Genomic DNA, 23,019 nt, shown 5'->3' on the forward strand with positions numbered 1-23,019 from the left:
AAGATTCAAGACTCTAGGACTGGAAGGACCTGGAGAGGTCATCGAGTCCAGTCCCCGCCCTTATGGCGGACCAAATACTGTCTAGACCATTCCTGATAGACATTATCTAATCTAACCTTAAATATCTCTAGAGATGGAGATTCCACAACCTCCCCTAGGCAATTTATTCCATGTTTAACTACCCTGACAGTTAGAACTTTTCCTAATGTCCAACCTAATCTCCCTTGCTGCAGTTTAAGCCCCATTGCGTCTTGTTCTATCATTAGAGCTAGTTGAACAAGTTTTCTCCCTCCTTCTGATGACACCCTTTTAAATACCTGAAAACTGCTATCACGTCCCCTCTCAGTCTTCTCTTTCCGAACTAAATAACCCAGTTCTTCAGCCTTCCTTCATAGGTCATGTTCTCAAGACCTTAATCATTTGTTGCTCTTCTCTGGACGCCCTCTCCAATTTCCTAACAACTTCTTGAAATGTGGTGCCAGAAACTGGTACAATACTCCAGTTGAGGCCTACCAGCGCAGAGTAGAGCGAAGAATATATGCTCGGTCTGTTTACCCAGCACACCTGTTAATGTCATCCCAGAATCACGTTTGCTTTTTTTTGCAACAGTACACACTGGTTGACTCATATTTAGCTTGTGGTACCACTATGACCGCTGTAAGCAGGGTGGACCCTGCTCCGGCCTTGAAGGGGTTTAAAAACAGCCCAGGGAAGGGGCGGGCTGGAGAAAGCAGAGTATACCTAACTGATTTATAGTCAGTGCCCCAATCCCTTAGTTGTCAAACAAACAGGATTCCACTCTTTTGTCCGTGCACTCATTCCTGGATTGGGGGTGGCTAAGCTCAAGAGAGCAGGTGTAAATATTTCTGCAGAGCTTGAAAAAACATCTAATGCATTAATAAACGCTTTCCAAAACTTGCAACAAGAGATTGATGAAGTAGCAGAAGTGACTTTGCAAAATAACGTGTGCTAGATGCCATGAATCCTAAATTAGGGGCGGCTTGTGCTCGCATCGGAAAAAACTGTTACTTTTTTGTTAATCACTCTGGCTTAATTAACAAGGATTTACAAGCTATAAGAATGCTGCTGTTTTTCATGCTGTACCTCTTAATCACACTTTTAGTCTTGAGGACCTCCTCCCAGACCTTGGGTCATGGTTTACTAGCCTCTCTTGTACAATTGTTAAATGTGTATGTGTCCCAAGAGTCCCGTTATGGTCCTCTAGGGACAAAGTGGGGATTGTTAGGCCTGAATAAAGATATAGCAGACAAAACCAGGTATGCCAACCTGACCAAAGTCAGGCTAACAAAGGTTTGTGGGTAATCCCTAAGTGGAAAAGAACTAAGAAGCAGCATGTCTCACAAAGCGCTGGGAAAAAGTAAGATAAGAGAAAAGTTGCATTCCTGGCACAGTACCAGATGTGCTGTATTAGAAGCAGCCCCTTTGAAGAATTGATAAGAACTCTAGCTTCCCAGCCTCCTGGTTTACACTCCATGATTTTGTTCTTTGTTTGTTTTTAACTCCTCTACATTTCTAACTTTAGGCATGCAAGTATACTAAAGGTGTCTAGTTTCTAGTTGTGAAATAAAGGGGGTTGGTTGCTCAAGTAAATAATTTATGACGCGACGGAACTGTCTATATAGGCTTATACTAAGACGTAAAGAGCGGGCTGGTTCTCTAGGGAGACGAGCTGCTCTCTATTGATGCGTGCACTTGTCAATAAAGAGCTTTTGATCGGACCTTGCTGGTTTTGCCTGTCTCTCTTGCGGTCAGACAACGAACTTTGCCGTCTGGGTTAGAGTCCCTGACAAAGCTGAGAGAAGGTACCTAGGGTGAACCAGGGCTGGGGAAAGGCAGAGGAGCTGGGGAGCTCCTGCCTGGAAAGCCCCAGTTTGTGGCCTAGAATTAGGCCAGGAGGTACTGGGGTTGTAGGGTGCAACCCAGGGGTAGGCCAAGGCAGCAGGTCCAAACGCCTTTGCTGATGATGAGTGGCTGATACTGCAGTCTGCCCCAGGGCTTGGGGCTAGACAATGACTGGCAGTAGCCAAGACACTGAAGCAAATTGAGGATAGAGGGTGCGGGTTCCTAGGGAGGGGAAACCCCTGAGGAAAAGGGGTTGCTGCCAGGGGGCAGAACCCCACGTAAAAGGGGCACCAGGGTCCAGGGAGGGACACGGGGCCAGTAGCGGAAGGCGGATCACCGGCCTGCAGAGGGCGCTCCAGCTGCAAGTTTGAGCTACTTCCCAGGAGTGACCAGCAGGAGGCGCCGCAGGGGTGAGTCACGCCTGGTTACAGACCCCTAGATCTTTCTGCCATACTCCTTCCTAGACAGTCTCTTCCCATTCTCTATGTGGGAAACTGATTGTTCCTTCCTAAGTGGAGCACTTTGCTTTTGTCTTTATTGAACTTACATCGGTTTAAATTCAGACGCATTTTTTACCAATTTTTTCCAGATCATTTGAATTTTGAGCCCTGTCCTCCAAAGCAGTTGCAAATCCTCCCAGTTTGTATTGTCTGCACAACTTAATTAAGCTGTATTTTCTATGCCAACATCTAAGTTCGTTGAATGAAGATATTGAACGAGCTGGTCCCAAAACAGACCCCTGTGGAACCCACGTTGTTTAACTTTGCCAGCAGAATTGGGAGCCATTATATAACTAACTTTCTGAGTATGGTTATCCAGCAGTTTTCAGAGTCACAGAGCATGTTAGTGGCCACTACATGCATCTGATGAAGTGGATATTCACCCACGAAAGCTCATGCTCCAAAACGTCTGCTAGTCTATAAGGTGCCACAGGATTCTTTGCTGCTTATATAGCTCACATACACTTGTCTGCTGCAAAAATGCTTCTCAAGGGACACTTTGAAATCTTAACTGATTGGATTATTCATCTTAATGAAATGTATGAAAAATACAGGGCCTTCCAGTTAATTCAATCACTGGCTAATTTGATCTTCTGCTTAATTTGATCAAAACTCTTGGAACTAAACTACCTGCATTTACAATCTCATACATTTAGGTGAGTATTATTAATGGATAATTCACTCACTGTCCAATTAGGCCTGTGGGCAACTGCATGTGAAAAAATGTGCTACTAATTTGTGCATGAATTTGCCACACTTGCCTGTACAAATTGGGTAAGTATGGGCAAGATTTTCAGGAATACCTAAGGGATTTAGGAGCACCAGTTCCATTGACTTGCAATTGGATTGCTTCTCGTAACTCACTCCCTCAAGCATTTTTGAAAATCCCACCCAACATGTGCCATTAGGCAAACAGTGCATATGGGCAGGTTAGAAAAATCAATCCCTTAATAAACTGTGCAGGAGACAGAAGAATAAAGGGCTCAGAGTAGACCTAGGATATGAAAACATGGACAATACCTACATCCTATGTTACTGAGACTCCTTCATGATACTAGAAGAACTATCATGTGCCATACAAGCTGTGATGTACACCCTGAGTTCACAGGTATAGCTAGATCAGCTGCTTATTTCAGTCAAGGTGCTAGGAAGATACTTGAGCAGGATAGGTGGCATGTCTTGCATCAGCACACATGGGTTGTACTCCACTCTAATGAGCTTCATTCATGTTGTGCTGGTACTTGTTTCAGCAAGAATAGGGTGCTGACTAGTTCTGCAAATCACAGGTGCTCAGGTGCAGTGATCCATATGTTTTGTGTAAACAAATTTCTGGCCCTGTTATCTCTGCAGTGAAGCAGTTAGACTTTTTGACTTGATCTCACTCTCTTGAACTCTCCAGCACAAGCCTAAGCATGGTTGTCAGAGAGCTACCACTGTAGCAGACCTTAAAGAGACACTTTTCTCTCTGCCATTGCCCCAGGGTTACAAACCTGACTGTGTTTACACAAGAACAATTCAAATGGACCAAAGGAATTTTAATCCTGAATAATCTCCACATTCCTTTAAAAATAGCAAAGGATTCTGTTGTGGCATCAACTGCACTTGTCCAGCTCATCGTATCCTACATCTGCTAAGGCAAGGAGTCAAAATAATAGGCCAGAAGGACTTAATCGGGACAGTCTGTTGGTTACCATAACATAATCAGAGAGACAAGGTGGGTGAAGTAATATCTTTTATTGGACCAACTTCAGTTGGTGAGAGAGACAAGCTTTGGATCTTACTAAGAACTTTTCTCCAGGGCTGGGAACCACCTTTGTATTTAGATGTATAGACTCATTGACATTAAGGCTGGAAGGGACCATATGATAATCTAGTCTGACCTCTTGCACATTGCAGGTCACAGAACCTTGCCCACCCCCTCCTGTAATACACCCATAACCTCTGGGTTTAAATACTTCAAGTTACAGAGAATCCACCATTTACACTTGTTTAAACTTGCAAGTGACTTGTGCCCCATGCTGCATAGGAAGGCGACTCCCACCCCCAGGGTCTCTGTCGCAACTTAAATCGGGAGGGAATTCCTTCCCAACCCCAAATATGGCAATCAGTTGAACCCTGAGCGTGTCAGCAAGACCCTCCAGCCAGACCCTTGAGAAAGAATTCTCTGTAGTAACTCAGAGCCCTCCCAATTTTCTTCACCATCTCTAGCCATTGGGGATATCTGCTGCTAGTAGTCACAGATGGGCCATATGCCATTGTAGGCAATCTCATCATATTATCGCCTCCATAAACCTATCAAGATCAGCCTTGAAGCCAGTTAGGTTCTTTGCCTCCATTACTCCCCCTGGAAGGCTGTTCCAGCACTTCACTCCTCTGATGGTTAGAAACCTTCCTCTAATATCAAGCCTAAAGTTGTTGATGGACAATTTATGTCCATTTGTTCTTGTGTCAACACTGGCCCTTAAGTTTAAATAACTCTACTGCCTCCCTTGTCTTTATCTCTCTGATGTATTGATAGAGAGCAATCATATCTCCCCTCAGCCTTTTTTTGGTTAGGCTAAACAAGCCAAGCTTGTTGAGTCTCCTCTCATAAAGTAGGTTTTCCATTCTTCTGATCATCCTGGTTGCCCTTCTCTGCACCTGGTCCAGCCTGAATTCATCTTTCTTAAACATAGGAGATAAGAATTGCACACAGTATTCCAGATGAGGTCACACCAGTGCCTGGTATAATGGCAAAAACATTTCCTTGTCTCTTCTGGAAATACCTCACCTGATGCATCCTAGGACTACATTAGCCTTTATCACGGCCATATAACATTGGCGACTCAGAGTCATCTTGTGATCAATCCACCCAGGTCTTTCTCCTCCTCTGTCACTACCTACTGATATGTCCCAGGGAATAGCAAAAATTCTTGTTGTTTGTTCCTAGGACTACATTAGCCTACATTAGACTACATTAGTGCCACTTTGCACTGCTAAATTTCATCCTGTTTTTATTACTCCAGTTTTCAAGGTCATCTGGACTTTCACTAAAATATTCCAGTCCTCCTCCATATCAACAATAAATACCAATTTTGTGTCATCCACAATTGTATTAGCACACTCCCACTTTTTGCGCCAAGGTCATTAATGAAAATGTTCAATAAGATTGATTCCAAGACTGATCCCTGAGGAACTCCACTAGTAACCTCCCTCCAGCCTGATGCTTCACCTTTCAGTATGACCCATTGTAGTCTCCACATTAACAAGTTCCTTGCCCACCTTTCAGTTCCCATATTAATCCCCATCTTTTCCAATTTAACCAGTGATGAGCTGGAGCTGGTTCGCACCGGTTCACATGAACCGGTTGTTATATTTAGAAGCCGGTTTAGAACCTGTTGTTAAAGGGGTGAGCAAACTCTGGCCCGCGGGACCATCCTGTCCAGCTCGCCTGAGCTCCCAGCTGGGGAGGCTCCCCCAGCCCCTCCCTCACCTCCTCTCCTCTCGCAAAGCCTCAGCGTGCCACGCCACCAGCGCCAGCCCTCTGAACCGCTCCTGGGCAGCTCTGCAGCTCCTGCCCCTTTGAGTGGCATGGTAAAAGGGTGGGGCTGTGAACTCCAGTGGGCCACGTGGCATCCATACACACTGCCCTGAGCAGCCTGGTGACAGGGCCGGGCCAGGGCTGGGTGGAGGGGTTGGATAAGGGGCAGGGAGTGGTTGGAGGGGGTGGAGGTTCTGGAGGGGCGGTCAGGGGACGAGGAATGGGAGGGCTGGGTAGGCATGGGAGTCCCAGGGGTCTGTTGGGGTGATGGTGGATGGGGCTGGGGCAGGGGCAGTCAGGGATCAGGGAGCGGGTGGGGTTCTGGGGGGCCTTTAGGGTGGGGAGTCTCGGGAGTGGAGAGTGGTCAGGGGACAAGGAGCAGGGGGGGTTGATGGGTTGTGGGTTCTGAGGGGGCCAGTTGGGGGCAGGACATGGGTGGGGTTCGGATGAGGGGGATAGGCTGTTTTGGGAGACACAGCCTTCCCTACTCAGCCCCTGATACAATTTTGCAACCCCAATGTCTGGGGCACAGTCCCCTTGGAGGGAGGCTCCAGGATCTGGGCCCTGCCGTGTGTGCTGGGTTCCTTGGGCACCCCACAGGGCTATGAGAATCTGCAGGTCACAAGGGCAACAAACCCACAGAGGCTAGGAGCCAGGTCCAGGAACTTCCAGAGGCAAGGAGCCACTGCTGAGAGCAGCCCCCTTCCATTAAACCAGGCCCCTGCCACCTCTGCCTCTGCTCTCCTCTGCAGGGCACGGAGGATGGGGCCTACAAGGTATTTAGGCACCTAACTCCTATTGGTTTAACTGGGAGTTAAGCACCTAACTACCTCTGAGGCTCTGTCCAAAAGACCCTTGCCTAGAACACAGAGTCAACCTCTGCCTAATCTGACTGCGGCAGAGCCTATTACAGTCGCTGAAGAGATTGAGGCCCCCAGGTTCCCCATGGTCAGGTCTGCGTCCAAAACAGGAGTTGAGTCCTCTCACCCCCTGTGCATTTGCTGGTCCAGCTTGGAGCTCAGTCCCCCCCTGCAATCCTGCCGCTCCCTGCGTCTGTGACTCTGGGAGAGGCAACTGTTAGCTCACAGGGGCTCGGCTTCTCAGCAAGGGCTGGGGCAAAGGAGCAGAAGGTAGAGCCTGCAGCTGCAGTGAACCAGGCTGCAGAGCGGAGAGGTCCCTGGGGCAGGTGTTGGGGGAGCAGAGAGCAGTGCTCAGGGGTGGTTATCATTCTTCTCCACCCACCACGGATGCTTCAGCAGGATGTGTGAGTGCAGAAGAATAAACCTCATAGAGGAGGTTGGGCCACCCAGCGCCACAGTGAGCCGGGGCGAGGGCAGACGTGTGCCTCCCTCGCAGAGCCCCACCGCTGCAGTTGCATTCTATTATCCTGGCAATGAATCACCCCTCAGTGTGCCCCCACCTCAGATTGAATATGGGGCTGCTGCTATCACATCTATCTAGGGGGTAGGAGCTGGCACACTCATCTCCTGTTCCCTGCTTTGCCAGGGGAATTAAAGGCTCTGCCTCAGTTTCCACATTTGTAAGGTGGGGAAACTAATAATCTTTCCTTTAGCAATTTCATGGATGTTTGCTATATGCCAAGAGCTCCTTGTTGGGAGGGACTGTGTATTTGCAATTATTCTATAGCCTCTGGTCCTTCCCTCGATTCTGGGCTTTTAAAACTAGGGACAGCTTTGCGTGTGGGGGGAGCGGGCAGGAATGGGAGGGATTCACTGGCCGTGTCTAGGGTGGATCTGTCGTGGTTGATGAGAGCGGTACCTAAGCTGCAGACAACTGCCGCACTCCAGCTGGGTGTCAGAGGGAACTGCGAGCTCTGCTGCGAAAGAGGAATGCTGGGAGAAGTTTAGCAGAAGCGACGGCCTCTGCTATGTGTGTCCAAATGCTGCATCTCTGCTGGGGGAGCAGACGGTGCCAAGGGAGGGAATTGGGGTGACAGGGGCACCCAGCTGCATGAGTTGCTGTGCTGTTCTCACTGCCCTTGCCCTCTTGAGAACTGCCACAGGGCAAATGGGGGCTTCCACCTCAAGGATCCAGGTTCAGACCCTGTCCTGGTCCATCATTGGCAGAGGTGGCGAGTCTCATGCCAGCCCCAAGCAGTCAGGTGCCTGCCTCCAAGCTATGAGTGCACAGTCAGCTCCCCACCATCCACAGGCTAGCAGTGGTTTCCTGCACCAGTGAATCATTCATGAGTGGCTAGAGCCAGGCCTCCACTTGTGAATGATGGACACAAGTTGTATCTACCACCCATCTCAAGCCTCCTTACTCTGTGCCTTGCAGGGTACAAGTAACCTCTGGGGGTAGGGGAGGAGACAGCCCCCTGTGCTAACTTCACTCCGATGTGTTGGTCATTATGGGAGCGCTGTGCTAGGTCCCGTACAGACCATGAGAGACAGTCCCTGCCCCCAAGAGCTTAAAGTCCAGCTGGCCAAGCCAGTCAAAGGCAGCTGTATCATTGCCAGAGGTGGCTGGTACACAGAGGGACTGCACAGGCGCTCCCCACCCCTGCACTAGCCCAGGCTCAGCCCTGTGCTGCTCTCAGGGCAGGGTTTGTTTCTGGAGTTGCTCTGTGATCATTGGGGCGGGGGAGGGAGGGGAAGAGAGGCCATTTTCTTGAGCAAATGGATCCTTAGGAATGGTCATGCTGCGCCCCCCCCCCCCCTTTACGCACTTCTGGATGGGAATTTAATCCTGGTGAAATCTAAGGGCAGGTTGCAGCACCATGGAGTTTTATTAGCCTGGGAACGGGGAGAAGCCTTTGAGGCTGAAGCCTTCATTTGCCAGGATGCCCTGGCAAGCCAGCCACCTCTGCAATAATTACCACTGTAAACCCACAGCAGCTCCCCAATAAACATGAACAATGCGCCTCTTCCTCGTGAAATCACACAGCCGGGGACTACAGCATCATGCACTGTCCAGCGGCAGCGGTGGCTCAGCTGCAGGAGCCCTGTGCTAGTCTCTGAAAGGCTGGCGGGCAGGGGAGCTCTGGAACGGAGCTCGCGGAGGCAGGGCCAGCCCGACATTGCCCAGGTGAAAGCAGCATTTGCAACAAGTCATGAGCCAGAGGGGCACCCAGTGGAGCAGACACAGCTCTGCGGACACCGGAGCTCTCGGTGTGTGAGACCTTGTCCTGGGCCAAGCTGCTTTTCTGGGGACCTGGGGGCTGCACCTCTGGGCTGATTTTTATTTGAGTGAATTCAGTGCTGGCGAAAGATGCCAGATCGACGGCCCTGAGGGCGTATGATGCAGGTACAGCACACGCTCTGTCCATGCGGGCTCCCCCTGCCCTGCCAATGTGCCTCACACCGGACCCACAGGGATTCCCGCTAGGGTGATAGGCTAGGGAACACCCGGTAGAAAAGGGACCCTGGTGGCTTTGGTCAGCACCACTGACTGGGCCGTTAACATTCCAGCTGATGGCGTAGCGGGACTAAGGTAGGCTCTGTGCCTGCCCGGACTCTGTGCAGCTCCTGGAAGCGGAGACAGGTCCCCTCCCTCCTAGGTGGAGGCACGGCCAGGGGCTCCCATGTGCTGCTCCACACCAAGTGCCAGCTCTGCAGCTTCCATTGCCCAGGAACAGCAGCCAATCATAGACTCTCAGGGCTGGGAGGGACCTCAGGAGGTCATCAGTCCACAGTAGCGTAGCTAGGGTGGGACCAGGGCAGCGGCCACTCTCTCGCTGAGCACAAGCGGCGCCTTTTCAATTTCTTGGCGCCTTTTTAATTTTTACTGATGGGGTGGCACTCCGGGTCTTCGGCCGCAGTTCAGCAGCGGGTCCTTTACTCGCTCCAGCTGTGTTGGGTGGCACCATAGGAGTTGACACCGAAATGCTGCTGAAGACCCGACGAGCTGCCTCATTAGTAAAAGCACCGCAGTGGGTGGCGCCTTTTTTTGTGATCGTTCCCCCTGTTTGCTACACCTGGCTATGCCACTGCAAATACAACCCCCTGCTCAAAGCAGGACCAACACCAACTAAATCATCCCAGCCAAGGCTTTGCCAAGCTGGACCTTAAAAACTTTTAAGGATGGAGATTCCACCCCCTCCCTAGGTAACCCATTCCAGTGCTTCACCACTCTCCTAGTGAAATAGCGTTTCCTAAAATCCAACCTAGACCTCCCCCACTGCAACTTGAGACCATTGCTCCTTGTTCTGTCATCTTCACCACTGAGAACGGTCTAGATCCATCCTCTTTGGAACCCCCTTTCAGGTAGTTGAAAGCAGCTATCAAATCACCTCTTATTCTTCTCTTCTGCAGACTAAACAATCCCAGTTCCCTCAGTTTCTCCTCATAAGTCATGTGCTCCAGCCCTCTAACCATTTTTGTTGGCCTCCGCTGGACTCTTTCCAATTTTTCCACATCCTTCTTGTAGTGTGGGGCCCAAAACTGGACACAGTGCTCCAGATGAGGCCTCACCAATGCCGAATAGAGGGGAATGACCACCTCCCTCGATCTCAGAGCTGTAACTAGGTATTTTTGCACCCATGGCAAGAATATAAAATTGCGCCCTCTCCCAGGGCTGGCTCTTCAGCAGCAATTTGGTGGCGAGTCCTTCAATCCCTCTTGGCGGGAAGGACCTGCTGCCAAATTGCCGCTGAAGAATGAATGAAGAGGTGGCGGTAGAGCCTGTGATTTTGTGGGGGGTCTAACTCATGATTTTTGACTGCTTGGGCTGGTAATGTTGCTTCCAAGATGGTCTTTGGTTCCAGTCCAGAGAGGGACTCACAGGTTAAGAGAGGAGGAAGGTGCTGGATATCAGCAGTGGCCACTAGGGATCAGCATGTATCCTGAGAATGCTGAGAGTTCAGGTTTGCAGGGCAGGATCAGGGGTAGCAGGTTTGTAGAAATTTTGGTTGTGCTCAGAACCTGCCCCTGCCCAGACTCTGCCCCCACACCTGCCCAAGGCTCTGGGAGGGGGTTTGGGTGAGGGAGGAGGTCTGGAGTGCAGGCCCTAGGCTGGGGCAGGGGGTTGGGGTGCAGCCTCTGGGAGGTGGTTTGGGGATGGGAGGGGTGCAGAGGGATGGGGTGTAGGGGTGAGGGCCATGAGTTGTGGCTGCAGATGAGGTGTTTGGAATGTGGGAGGGGCTCAGGGCAAGAGTAAGGGTGAGGGCTCTGTCTGGGGCTGGGAATGGGAGGTTTGGGGTGTGAGAGGGGCTCAGGGCTGGGGCAGAGGGTTGGGGTGTGGGGGTCTGTCTGGGACTGTGGATGAGGTGTTTGGGGTGCTGGAGGGGCTCAGGGCTGGGGATGGGTGGGGGGGTGAAAGCTCTGACTAGGGGTGTGGGTTCTGGGGTGGGGCAGGGCTGGGGATGAGTTTGGGGTGCAGACAGGCTGCTCCAGGACAGGGGCCAGAGTGGAGGACTCCCCCCAGCCCTTTCCCTGCCGACAGCAGCAAGCTGTGGAGGAGGAGCCCCCCTTTCCTGCCCCACCCCAGCAGCACACTCATCCCCACCAGTGTCATTGCATATGCTCCTAGGGCCCCTCTCAGGTCCAGGAATCTCCCTCGCCTCCCCCGTGGTGGGTGCCGGGGGGCGTGCTGCATGCGCTGCCTCGCCTGCTCTTGCCCCTGACTGTAGCTTCACTGGGAGTGAGGGATGGGGCTGCCTCCTTGCCCAGTGTGGGGCAGAAGCGGTGACTGTGGGTGAGGGGGAGGGGGGTTGTGCTGCTTCCAATGGGTCCCATTGGAAAATGAAAGGGTCTGAAGGGGAAGGGCAGGCTCGAGGTCAGTCTGTCCTGTCAGTCGGATATGGGGCACTAGGACCCTGGGGCAGCAGTTGCTGCAGGGGAAAAAGAAACTCTGCTCTGGGGAAGGGGGCTGGGGGGAGCAAGTCGGGACCGGGAGACACTCGGGGGAGGCATGGGGGGTGGCAGGTGGGGCAGGGGGGAAGATCACCTGGGTTATAAACAACTCTGTGTCAGCAGCTTTTTTTTTTTTCCTTTTTCTCTCCACCGCCTTCTGCACCACCTGACTTTGTGTGCCCCAGGGAAGTGCCTCACTCGCCTTGCCCTTGTTACGGCACTGCTCGATCTTCTGGCAATGCCCCTACTTAGACAGCCCAAAACACCGTTAGCCTTCCTGGCAGCAAGGGCACATTGCTGACTCAGATCCAGCTTCTCATCCACTGTAACCCCAGAACTTGCATGGTGTCAAGTATCAGAGGCGTAGCCATGTTAGTCTGGATCTGTAAATGCAGCAGAGTCCTGTGGCACCTTATACACTAACAGACCTATTGGAGCGTGAGCTTTCGTGGGTGAAAGCCTTTGGTTTTCACACCTCAATTGCTAGAAGAGGGCCTCATCCTCTCTGATTGAACTAACCTCGTTATCTCTAGCCTGATTCTTGCTTGCATATATATATACACCAATATGTATATACACCTGCCTCTGGAAATTTCCACTACATGCATCTGACGAAGTGGGTATTCACCCACGAAAGCTCATGCTCCAAAACGTCTGTTAGTCTATAAGGTGCCACAGGATTCTTTACTGCTTCTGTAGCCTAGCCATTCGGTCCCTAGTCTGTAACAGTGAATGGGATTCTTCCCTCCTAAATGCAGGACTCTGCACTTGTCCTTGTTGAACCTCATCAGGTTTCTTTTGGCCCAATCCTCCAGTTTGTCTAGGTCCCTCTGTATGCTGTCCCTACCCTCTAGCGTATCTACCACTCCTCCCAGTTTAGTGTCATCTGCAAACTTGTTGAGGGTGCAGTCCATGCCATCCTCCAGATCATTAATGAAGATATTGAACAAAACTGGCCCCAGGACCGACCCTTGGGGCACTCCGCTTGAAACTGGCTGCCAACTAGACATGGAGCCACTGATCACTACCCACTGAGCCTAATGAGCTAGCCAGCTTTCTATCCACATTATAGTCCATTCATCCAGCCATGCCTCTTTAACTTGCTGACAAGAATACTGTGAGATGCTTTCCTAGGCTTGAGATGAGGAAAGAGCCCTGCCCCGCAGCATTGCCAGGGATCTCCAACATGTGGGGCGAGGCAGTGTGAGCAGATGGGCAGAGGCGGCTTCCTGGAACTGCTGGGCCTGGCCACCACTAAAACCTCAGGTCGGTATAATAATGTTGCCTAGGGGTAGGAGTTCTCGTGACACTTTTATTCCGCCAAAAGCCTAGTGTAGACATAGTTACACTGGCCAAAGTGCTCTCTTGCCACTACATGCTGCATCTCCACTAGGAGGCACCACAGGCAGAGCTGTTGCCGTATAACCCTGTATCTGTCTAGCTGGGTAGACCTGCCCTGGCTTTGAAGGGGAGGGAAGGCTTAGCCCATGGGGAGTGGTGTGAAAGGAGGTACAAAGCCCAGGGCAGAGATGCCGAGAGGTTTGAATGAGGGGAAATGAAATGATGTTGTTCTGTGGAGGGTGAACCTAACCCTCCACAGTCTGGAGCAACCTGCTTCCCACTTCTAGGGTCTGGGTTCCCATTATAGACCGCCCTGGTCCTACGTGGGTTCCTACTTCTGTTTGGGTTCCCACATTGGCCCTCCTGGCTCCTATGTGGGTTCCCTCATTTCGGTGGGGCCTCTCTGCCTCAGCACCTTTCTCTCTAGGGGCCTCGATCTTCACCACCCCTTCCCTGGGTGGAGTCTCAGACCGAGCCCCTGTCTCAGAAACTCCCCCTTTCTGCCTCAGGGAGCAGTGCCTCTTTAAATGTCCCCCTTCGTGGCAGTGGAAGCACTTTCTGGGTCTTCCCCCTGCCATGTCCCTACTCCTGCTTGTTTGGGGGCCCATCCCTTCCTTCTGGGCTGGTCCAGGTCTTGGGAGTCCTATAGGGGCACTATCTCTTCAGGTGCCCCGACTCCCCTCAGAGCCAACAAGCAGGGGGTGCCTTTTCTGGGTGGGGCCTCTCTGCCCCCTCCCAGTAGGGACACTCCCTCCTATAGTGTCCCCGTCGCCTACAAGCGAAGCAGTTCGGAGTTCCCAGTCCCAGCCTCTCACCCTTGGGGCCAGATCTCTTTGTTTGGTCTGAGTGTCGACCCCCACCACAGCCAGAACAACTCCCTCTGCTGCTCGGCGAGCTGAGCCACCCAGGCCCTCCAATAGAAGTCTCTTTTCTCCACCATTTTGTCTCAGTTTCTCAATGTGGCACAATCTGTCTAGTCCTCACTCTTGCCCCTAGTATCAGGGGCAGACCGCCTGTGCCTGCATTCTCCACCACGTGAGACAGAGTTGGGGCTCATCACCACTGTGCCTCCCACTGGGCGCTCTGGTAATTAGCTCAGTCTATGGGCAGCACGCTCTGCTGGCGGCGTCCTGTCCATCTCTCATCCTCCCCTGGTGTCTGGACCCGCGTTGCTCCCCGCTTGACGGTGTCATTCTTCAGGCCACTGCCCTCCGGCAGTGTCCCCTAGTCCGTCCTCACCCCCTTCCGTGGGGGAAAGGGGGATTAGCAACAGTCCTTGCACCTGCCTCAGTGGCCAACCACAGCCCCCAAAGTCTAGCCCCTTGTCTCAAGGGCCGGTTGCAAATTGTCTCAGCCACCACATGGCCAGGTGCAGTACAAGAGGGAAGGGGGGACTCAGGCCCGCCCACTACTCTGGGTCCCAACCCAGGGGCCATCTATGGCAGACCCCTGCTCTCCCCTTGTCCAACTGTCCCTGGGCCACTTCCCCTCTGGCCTCTCGCACCCTCTAGGCCCTTTCTATCAGGTCCCGCAGTCTGGCAGGTCTTGGGCCGGAGCCCTACTATGGTCCCCATGAGCCTGCCCAGCACTGCTCTGTCCAACGTGCCAGTCTCCTGCTCTGGACACAGACCTTCCTCCATGAAAGTTTGGGACAGACTGCCTGCTGCACTCCTGGGCAGCCTTTATATAGGGCCCAGCCTAGCCTTGATTGGCTGGCTTTAATCTCAGCTCTGATTAGCTCTCAGCAGGCCCTTCCCTGATTGGCTGCCGGCCTGCGCAGCCACTCTGGCCTACTCAAGCCCCCTCTTTCATGGCTATGGGGCAGTCACCCCACCACAGTCATCAACTGTTGTTACCAGGCTGCGGCCTGGGCTGCAGGGCCGGCTCCAGGCACCAGTGGAGCCAGACCGTGCCTGGGGCAGCACATGCTAAGGGGCGGCATTCCAGCCATTCTTGGGGCAGCAGAGTCCGGGCAGCTTCAGCAGTTCAGGCGGCAGCAGTCCGAGCCGCCTTTTTGTTTTTGTTTTTGTTTTTCCCCATGATGGTAAAAATGGTGGAGCCAGCCCTGCTGGGCTGGGGTCACCCAAGTGGTCAGCTCCTCAGCACAGTCTACCAGAGTGGCTCCGACCTGGGCAGGGCCCAAGCAGCCCACAAACAAGCAGTCTTCAAGGGCAGGCCCTGGCCTGGGTGGACCCCAGGCAGTCAGCAAGCAAACAGTCTTGACAGGGCTGGCTCTAGCCTGGGCGGGGCCCCGGTGGCAGCCAACAAACACCCTCCAGGTAAGTGATAAGGGAGCTCCTGTCCTGGGCTAGAGCCTCCTTGCACCGTGTAGGGGATCAGCAACCTGGGATGGAGTGGCAGGGGGATGCAGGCCCACTCTACTCCACCGCGTCCCAGCCCAGGGCCCTGGCAGGGGCAGGATTGGCTGCCCCTGTGTCGGCAGGGATCCAGCCACAACACGCCAACTGAGCCGTGCGAGGCTTTGCAGCCGGCTGCTCCAGGGCTGCCGCTGGGCTACTTCCTGCCTCCCTGGGGTTCGGTACCTGTGGCCTCCAGGCCTCTTCCAGCTCCTTGGGGTAAACTGTAGCGGGGACTCCGGGCAAATCCTCGTCCATGCCTGGGGATCGGGAACAGCCAGGAGTGGGATCCTCTCGGGGCTTCTGGAGAACAGGCTGAGCGTCCTCCTCTCTTGCAGGCTCTCCCCCAACTGTGCTGCACGGCCGGCCTTTCATACTTCCGGCCGCGCCCCAGTCCTTACAGCAAGGGGGGTGGGGCAATATAGGCCCCACCCTCCAAGGGGTGTGTAGGGGGTCTCTCGCTCTCCCCCTCGGAGGGAGACCACTCAGTCTCACTACACTCCCTGTTTACAGGGAGCGGGAGAAGCTGATGGCCTCGGAGGCAGAGTTCCTGCAGTGCCTCAGGCACTTGGCGCAAGTTGTGGATGATGTGCAGTTGTTGTGTCACCTTATAGGTGACGTCCTCCTGCTGCAAAGGAACGAGGACCTGTCAGAGACTCAGACACCCCCGCGGAATTGGGGGATTAAGGGCACCTGGGACCAGCAGCATTTCCACCCAGCACTCGCCCACCTCTGAGGGATGGAGTCCCCCTCCTGACCCCCAGAATGGAGTCTTGTTGTCCTTGCTAGTGACCTCCCGTGCCAACTCCCCTGCTTGTAGGGTGAGCTCCTGCCACCTCCCCCCTCATACCCCTGACAGCTGTTCCACCTCCAATCCACAGCTCAAGTTCTCAGACTCCTCTCCCCCACTCCCACCCAGGTTGGGCAGGGAGGGGGCTCTAGCGGCGGAGAGGGGAAGGAGGGATTCTGGCAGCAGTGAAGTGGGATGTGGGGAGGTTGAGACCTTTCCCCAAGTCATTCCAGCCACTGATGCTGAAGCCACATGCTGGCAGCCCTGGTGGTGGCTTGGGTGACAGGAGAGGCTCACAGAGGGCACTTACGGGACTCTGCTGCCCTTCCCAAGAACATAAGTCCATGATGAGGCAATACTTGTCATTCATTAGCCGTGCTAACGAGCTGGGCTGGAGCTGCTCCGGGGACAAGCTGGCTCCCTCCTGCTCATCTCCCTTCCCAGTAGCACCTGCTCTCACTCTCATTCCCCACCAGTCACCTTGCTGCCAGGCCAGCCAATGGCCAGAGGAGAGAATGAGGCCTGAGCCCTGCCCCAGTCTCCTAAGTCTAATGCAGCTGCTCATCTTGTCCCCCAGCAGCTGCTGGGCTTGCTCCAGGAGGGAGTAAGTGAGGAGCAGCCCAGCCTGACTGACACACAGCCCCTCCGAGAATAACTTCTCTGCCCCTCCGAGAATAACTTCCAAAGACCTGAAACCAAACAGACGTGAGGCTTTGGCAAATTGCCCAGAAGCAGGCTCCAAATCCTGGACTAGAATGGCAACTCGGTCTAGTGGCTCCAGGAGGCAGCCACCCGCACTGCCCGAGCTGTGTCATGCCCTGGCAGAGCGGCCTTACCCTCCCGACCCTGGCTGTGTTTTTATAGCCGAGGAGCCTGCTGTCCTGGTGCCAGTCCCAGAGCCACAGCTCTTCGGCCTCGTGGATGGTCAGGTCTGGGAAAGAGAGAGACAAACACACATTTGTCATTCTGGTTGCAGGGCTTGTGTCCTTCCAATCCCATTGGTGGCTGCGCAGTGGGCAGAGTCCTTGCTGTGTGCCTGGCCCAACAGAATTGCAGAAAGAGAGAGAGAGAGACTCGTCCTCCAGCCGGGGTCACTCGGAGACAAATTGGCTGGGGTCCCAGTTTCACTCGTCTAGCAGGGGCCATTTCCCAGCTGGATTCCTTACCCCTCTGCTGCAGCAACAGTTGGTAGAGCTGGAAAACTCCCTTCCTGGCCTGCCGGCTGATGTCGTTGTCTGGGTCACCGATGAACAGAGCCAGCTATACCACATGGTGACCTATCTCAGGGAATTCGCCTGAGTTCTAATGGACGGGAGAGGGAGAGGGGACTCCATCAGCAGGACAATCTTGGTTCCAGCACAGCTGGCGAATGTTTGTACCTTGTCTTGGCCCTGGAGCTGCTCTCAGATGTTTTTGAGAGCAGCCTCCTCTGTTACCACATCAACCCATTCCTCTTCCTCCTCCTTCTCCTCGTCTTCGGAGTTCCTGGTGGACCCTGCACCAGGGAGAGAAGGGGACAGGGTGACTCCTGCTGCCACTGGGGGGAAAGAAGGGGGCATGATGGGACAGTGTGCCCCCTTCCCACCTCCGGGACATAGGGCACCTTGGGCCCCACACTCCCTCCTCTCAGTGATGTCATCAGTCCCCAACTCCTTCAGAAGCCCATAGCAAAGAGATCCACCCCCAGTCCTGGACTCCCTGGGAGGTGCCTCCTCCCTCTGCCCTCCACCCAATGGAGCAGCAAGCACCAAAGTGGCAGCATCTAGTGTCAGTGGGGTTCACGTGGCTCAGGCCAGACCCCTGGGCTGGGTACCCGCCCCCAGAGCACTGCTCGAGGGCCTGGGCCCAGGGTGTTCACAGCCCCCTCCTCACTCCTCCCTGAGCTCAGCTTGGCTCCTCACCTGGAACAAAGCAGAAGTGTCCATCAGCCAAGCTGCTGTCCGAGTTGCAGGCACTGCTGCTGTCCCATGGGGAGCGGGCAGAGCTGCTGGGGCTTGGAGAGGGCTCCTCCACCTCCTGCCCTGGGAAGGTTGGAAGGTCCTCACTGACCGGGCAGGGTGATGCCTCCTGCTGGAAATCCGGGCTGGACTCCTGGGGCCACTGCTGCCCACACAACAAGCCCCAGAGCCACCCTGCCCGGTTGTGCTCCTGGGCTGGGTCCTGCCTGCCCAGCCACATCCTGGCTCAGCTTGATTTTGGCCGGGTCAGTCCTCTTCCACCTCAGCACCTGCACTGGGAGCAGGTTTCCTCTTCCAGAAGGCTGGGCACGTCTACCTCCTCGCCCAGCCGGGAGCTCCTTCCCCACCAACGAGGACAGAGGGGCCGCTTCACTCCTGGGGAAGATGGCAGCGGCTTCCCTCAGGCTCTGGGGCCACCTGCAGAGCCTTCTTCCTGAACATCCTCAGGAGCCTGGCCATCCTGGAACCGAGCGGGGAGCAGGCATGAGTCTGGGGTCAAGGCAGCCTCTCACTAACCAGCCTCTTTGGTCCCTCCCCATCCCTGCTCCTCCTCCCCCCACAGGGGTGCAGGGAGTGCAGGCTACACGCACTGGCAGGAATTCATTGCATGATCTGCTCTCCCTCAACGTTCCCCCTCCTCATCCCTGAGGCTGCAAGAACCGGGGAGTCTCATCCTTTTTGAGCACTGGGGTCAGTCACAAAGACCATCGATCACTTTGGGCAAGCAGCTCCCTCCCTCCTGCCAGCCCAGGACACACTCACACTCCCCCACCCCCCGCCCAGGCTAGAGAAGGAAGAGAACCCAGGAGTCCGGACTTTTCCTGGGAAACCATTCTCCCCTTCAAAGTCCCTAGGCATAGCAAGGCCAGAGCCCCCTTGTTTTCCATTTATTTCCATGCTCAGCAGCTCCCTGGGTCTGGCCCAGCTCAGAGACTCTCAGCCTGGGGAACAGCCTCCCACAAGGGAAGGGCTGAGAGCCCCATTGCTGGGACCTTGCCAAACATACTGGAAATGGCTCTGGAGAAGCCCCTCCCCGGTCTGAGAATGAGGGGTTCCTGGGGGCTGTTTGCAAATCCAATCTTCTTTGGGAGAGATTCTCTCCCCCTCTTTCTGCCTCTCCTTGGACAGACAGAGGAAGCCACCAGGGAACCCTAATGCCTCTCACTTGCTCTGGTGATGGAGCGATGGATGGAGGATGTTCAGTGTTGTCCCTCACTCTTCTCCTCACTCTCCAAGCCCAAGCCAGGCTGGGGAGGGTGGTAGTGACCTGAGGAGTTACCCTGTCCAGCCAGCAGGCAGGGTGAAGGCACTGGGCGATCGGCTGGCTGTGAAAACAAGAGTCTGTCTTATTGCCAAGGGACACAGAAACTCAGCCAGCAGCAGGGGGTGCAGAACACCACTCTAGTGTGGGGGTGACAGCACCTCTGGGATCCTGACATCCCAGCACTTTACACACCTCCCTGGAGCCTCCCAGCCCCCCAGGCTGTCGGAACTGCATCCCCAACCCTACTGATGAGAAACAGGCCTGGGGAGGGGAAGCTACTGGCTCAGCATAACACCAAGGTCAGAAGTATGGATGGGACCCAGCAGCCCTTCTTTCCAGGCCCCTTCGCTAACCACTGCTGCACACTCCCTCCCACAGCTGCCAGTTACAAGCAGGCCCTCATGGCCACTCCCCCTGCCTTTGAGAGGGAGTATGCTCCTCTGGAGTGACCGGACCAGGGGACTGGGAGTCAGGACTCCTGAGTTCCATTGCTGGGTTTCCTATTGGTTCCACTGCTGGTTGTTTTCCTTTTCCTGGGGGACTTTGGGCAAGTTGCTCCCCTCTCTAGGGCTCTGTCCCCAGCAGTCAAAGGAGGATTTAATACTTTCCTGCTGTTGGAAAGTACTGGGAGAATCCCCCAGCAACAGCTGCTCTGACAGTGCTAAGCAGCATCTGAGCATTCAAGGTTAGAGTGCACTGCCCAGGAGGAGTGTTTGGCTCTGGGGTTTCACTTCAGCCCAGTCTGTAGAGAGGGGCCCAGCCATGGAATTTGGCTCAAGAAGACCAATTCTCCAATTTGGTAAGGGCGTTTTGAATTCCAGTCCTGTGCTCCAAAGTGCTTGGTGTCATTTGCTAATTTTAGAACCATGCTCTCCAATCCATTTTCCAAATCATTAATGAAAATATTGAATAGTACCAGACCCCAGACTGATCCCTGCCGAACCCACTAGGTACACACTCTCCATTGGACAGCCAAACATGGAGAAGCGCTCTTGGAGTCTGGGCTTTCAACCAGCTCTGCACCCACCTTACACTGACTGCATCTAGACCACATTTCCCTCGTTCGCTTGTGAGAATGTCCTGCGGGACTGTGTCAAAAGCCTTAGTAACACCAAGATAGATCACATCAACTGTTTACCCACCTGCACTAGGCCCAGAATCCTGTCAAAGAAGGAAAGAGGATTGGTTTGGAATGATTTGTTCTTGACAAATCCATGCTCACTAGTCCTAAGAACCAAAGTATCCTGTAGGTGCTGCTAACAAACTGATTGTTTAAGAATGTATTCCAGGATCTCTCCAGCTCTGGAAGTGAGGCTAGCTAGTCTGTAAATCCCATGGTTCTCTTTATTCCCCTTTTAAAGATAGGTCCTGTCTTGTTTGTGGACGGGAAGATGTTCTTTTTCAGGGATCTCAGATGAGAACTGGAGCACAACACCTGGTTTGTTAAGGCCACAGAAATGGAGGCAGGAACCTCTTCTCTCCTGCTGGCAAAGAATCCCAGGTACCTAAAAGACAGGGACTCACATCCCTGAATAGGCTTTAAAAAGGCAGTGGTTAAAAGGTTTGGCCCTGACCATTTCTTGTTTCCACAGACTAGACATTTGAGCAAACTTTAGAATTCCTTGGTGCTAAACACTGTGGAAACCACCCTTTCCCCTTCACAGAGGGTTTTAATGCCCTTTATCTCACTCAGGCTCATGACTGCCCAGAGTTCGAGAACTGTCCCTGTTCCCATTGGACAGATGGGGAGGAGCCTGAAGTCCAGAGAAGGGAAGTGATCTCCCCAAGGGCCTACACAGCAAGGCAGTGGCAGAGCCAAAAAGAGAAGCCACCAGTCCTGACTCCTGTTCTAATGGCCAAAAAAAACCCAGAGGCAGGGACAGAACCCAGGAATCAAGATGGTAGGGAAATTTCATTGAAACCACTTCTGTCAGAAAATCCCATTCAGACTAAATCAGTTTATTTCTTGAAATCATAACAAGTGGGAGGAAAGTTCTTTGCAAAAAGATTTTGTTGCAAAACAAAAGCAACTCCTTTGTCACAGTGTGTTAAATTTGTCTTGTCCCACATAAAGAGAAGACACTTAGATCTTAAAAATTAGATAAGATGCTTCAGTTTGAGCTAAGTAGTTGCTGCTCTTAATTTCAAAATAAAAAATACAAAGAAAAGAGACTATTTCAGCTATTCTATTATGTCATAATCTGCTCTGAGTAAATGTGATAGGACTCTTCATATTATGCACTACTCCTAGTGACACTCTCCAATGGATTCCCATCCTCCACCCACCGTGAGGTAGGTAGGAGCAGATCATTATTATCCCTACTTGAAAGAGGGAGAAGCTAAGGCTGAGAAAGGAGAATTGACTTGTCTTAGGTCACACAGCCAGTCAGTAGCAGGGTTGGGAATAGGACCCAAGAGCCCTGATTTTCAAACTAATCATTGGATCTTGAATTTCATACATTGAATGACGTGAATAAAATGCTCTCAGATCAGCTCCAGACCAACAACAGTGCACAGTAATTATTCTGCAAGTATTTGAGGAGAACTGCAATGTTAGAGAGAATCCTGAACTGCTCAGAGACAATTAATGCAGAGAAGCAGCAAAATTCATCAAACATAGAACTGGTTATGACTTATTTACTTGGTTTTAAAAGAGAACAACAAGAACTTGTTCTCCTCACTGTCAATAACCCCTGCTCAGCCAATCAGGGTAGAGACTGAGGATGGGAGGCTGAGGGTTCTCACCAGAGAGCCCAAAGGATGGCCCACCCAGGTCACTGGTGGGATCACTGCCCGAGCACAATTTCAGCACCACATTTTTGGGTGGACCTCCCACAGTGTGACCTGCAGCGCACTCCCCCACTACACACACACACACATACCCCACTCTCCTGGTGATGGGAGGGGAACAGGAGAAAGGACAAAAGAAGCAAGAGACGAAGAGAAAGGAGGGAGGGATGGATGGACGGAGGAAAAGGTGACACAAAAAGGACAAACCCTAATGTCCCCAGTGATTCTAAGGGACAATATCTCAGGTGAAGAATAAAATTCTGCCTCCTTAAGCTCGTGTTTTCCATGCCTAGAATTCAACTGTCACCAGATGGATCAGACTGAACAGGTTTTAAACCTCAAGGAGGCTCTTACCCTCTAAACAGGGACATCTGTTTTCTAGTAAAATCACTAAAGGGAAGGAGAAAACTTGAAAGAGGTTCCTCCTGGCACTCCCGTCCGTGAACCTGAATGCTCTCTCAGTCCTCAAAGAGAGACCTCGAGGAGGAGACCTGCTGAAGCAAAGCCACAGGGGTCTCTGAGGTTTCCCTGTCCCCTCGCCCCTGTCCTGCCTGGCTGATGTCAGCATCTCTCTGTGAGGTCACCACCTCCCACCACCTTGGACCAATAGTCTGAGTCCTCCAAAAGGCCTTTGTGATGTCACTGCCACACTCCTCCCTTGCTGTGCTAATGTCCTGCCCCTGGCCAGGCACTTTGGAGGTTTGAGCTACTCCCTGTGGATCACCGCACTCAAGGAGTGTTCATTCTAGGAAGCAAGCTGGCTAGACAGTAAAACATCAGACACTGCTCCCAATGCTCCACTCAGTTTTTCAGAAATTAGTCA

This window comes from Chelonoidis abingdonii, chromosome 25 (assembly GCF_003597395.2).
Source record: "Chelonoidis abingdonii isolate Lonesome George chromosome 25, CheloAbing_2.0, whole genome shotgun sequence".
NCBI lineage: Eukaryota > Metazoa > Chordata > Testudines > Testudinidae > Chelonoidis > Chelonoidis abingdonii.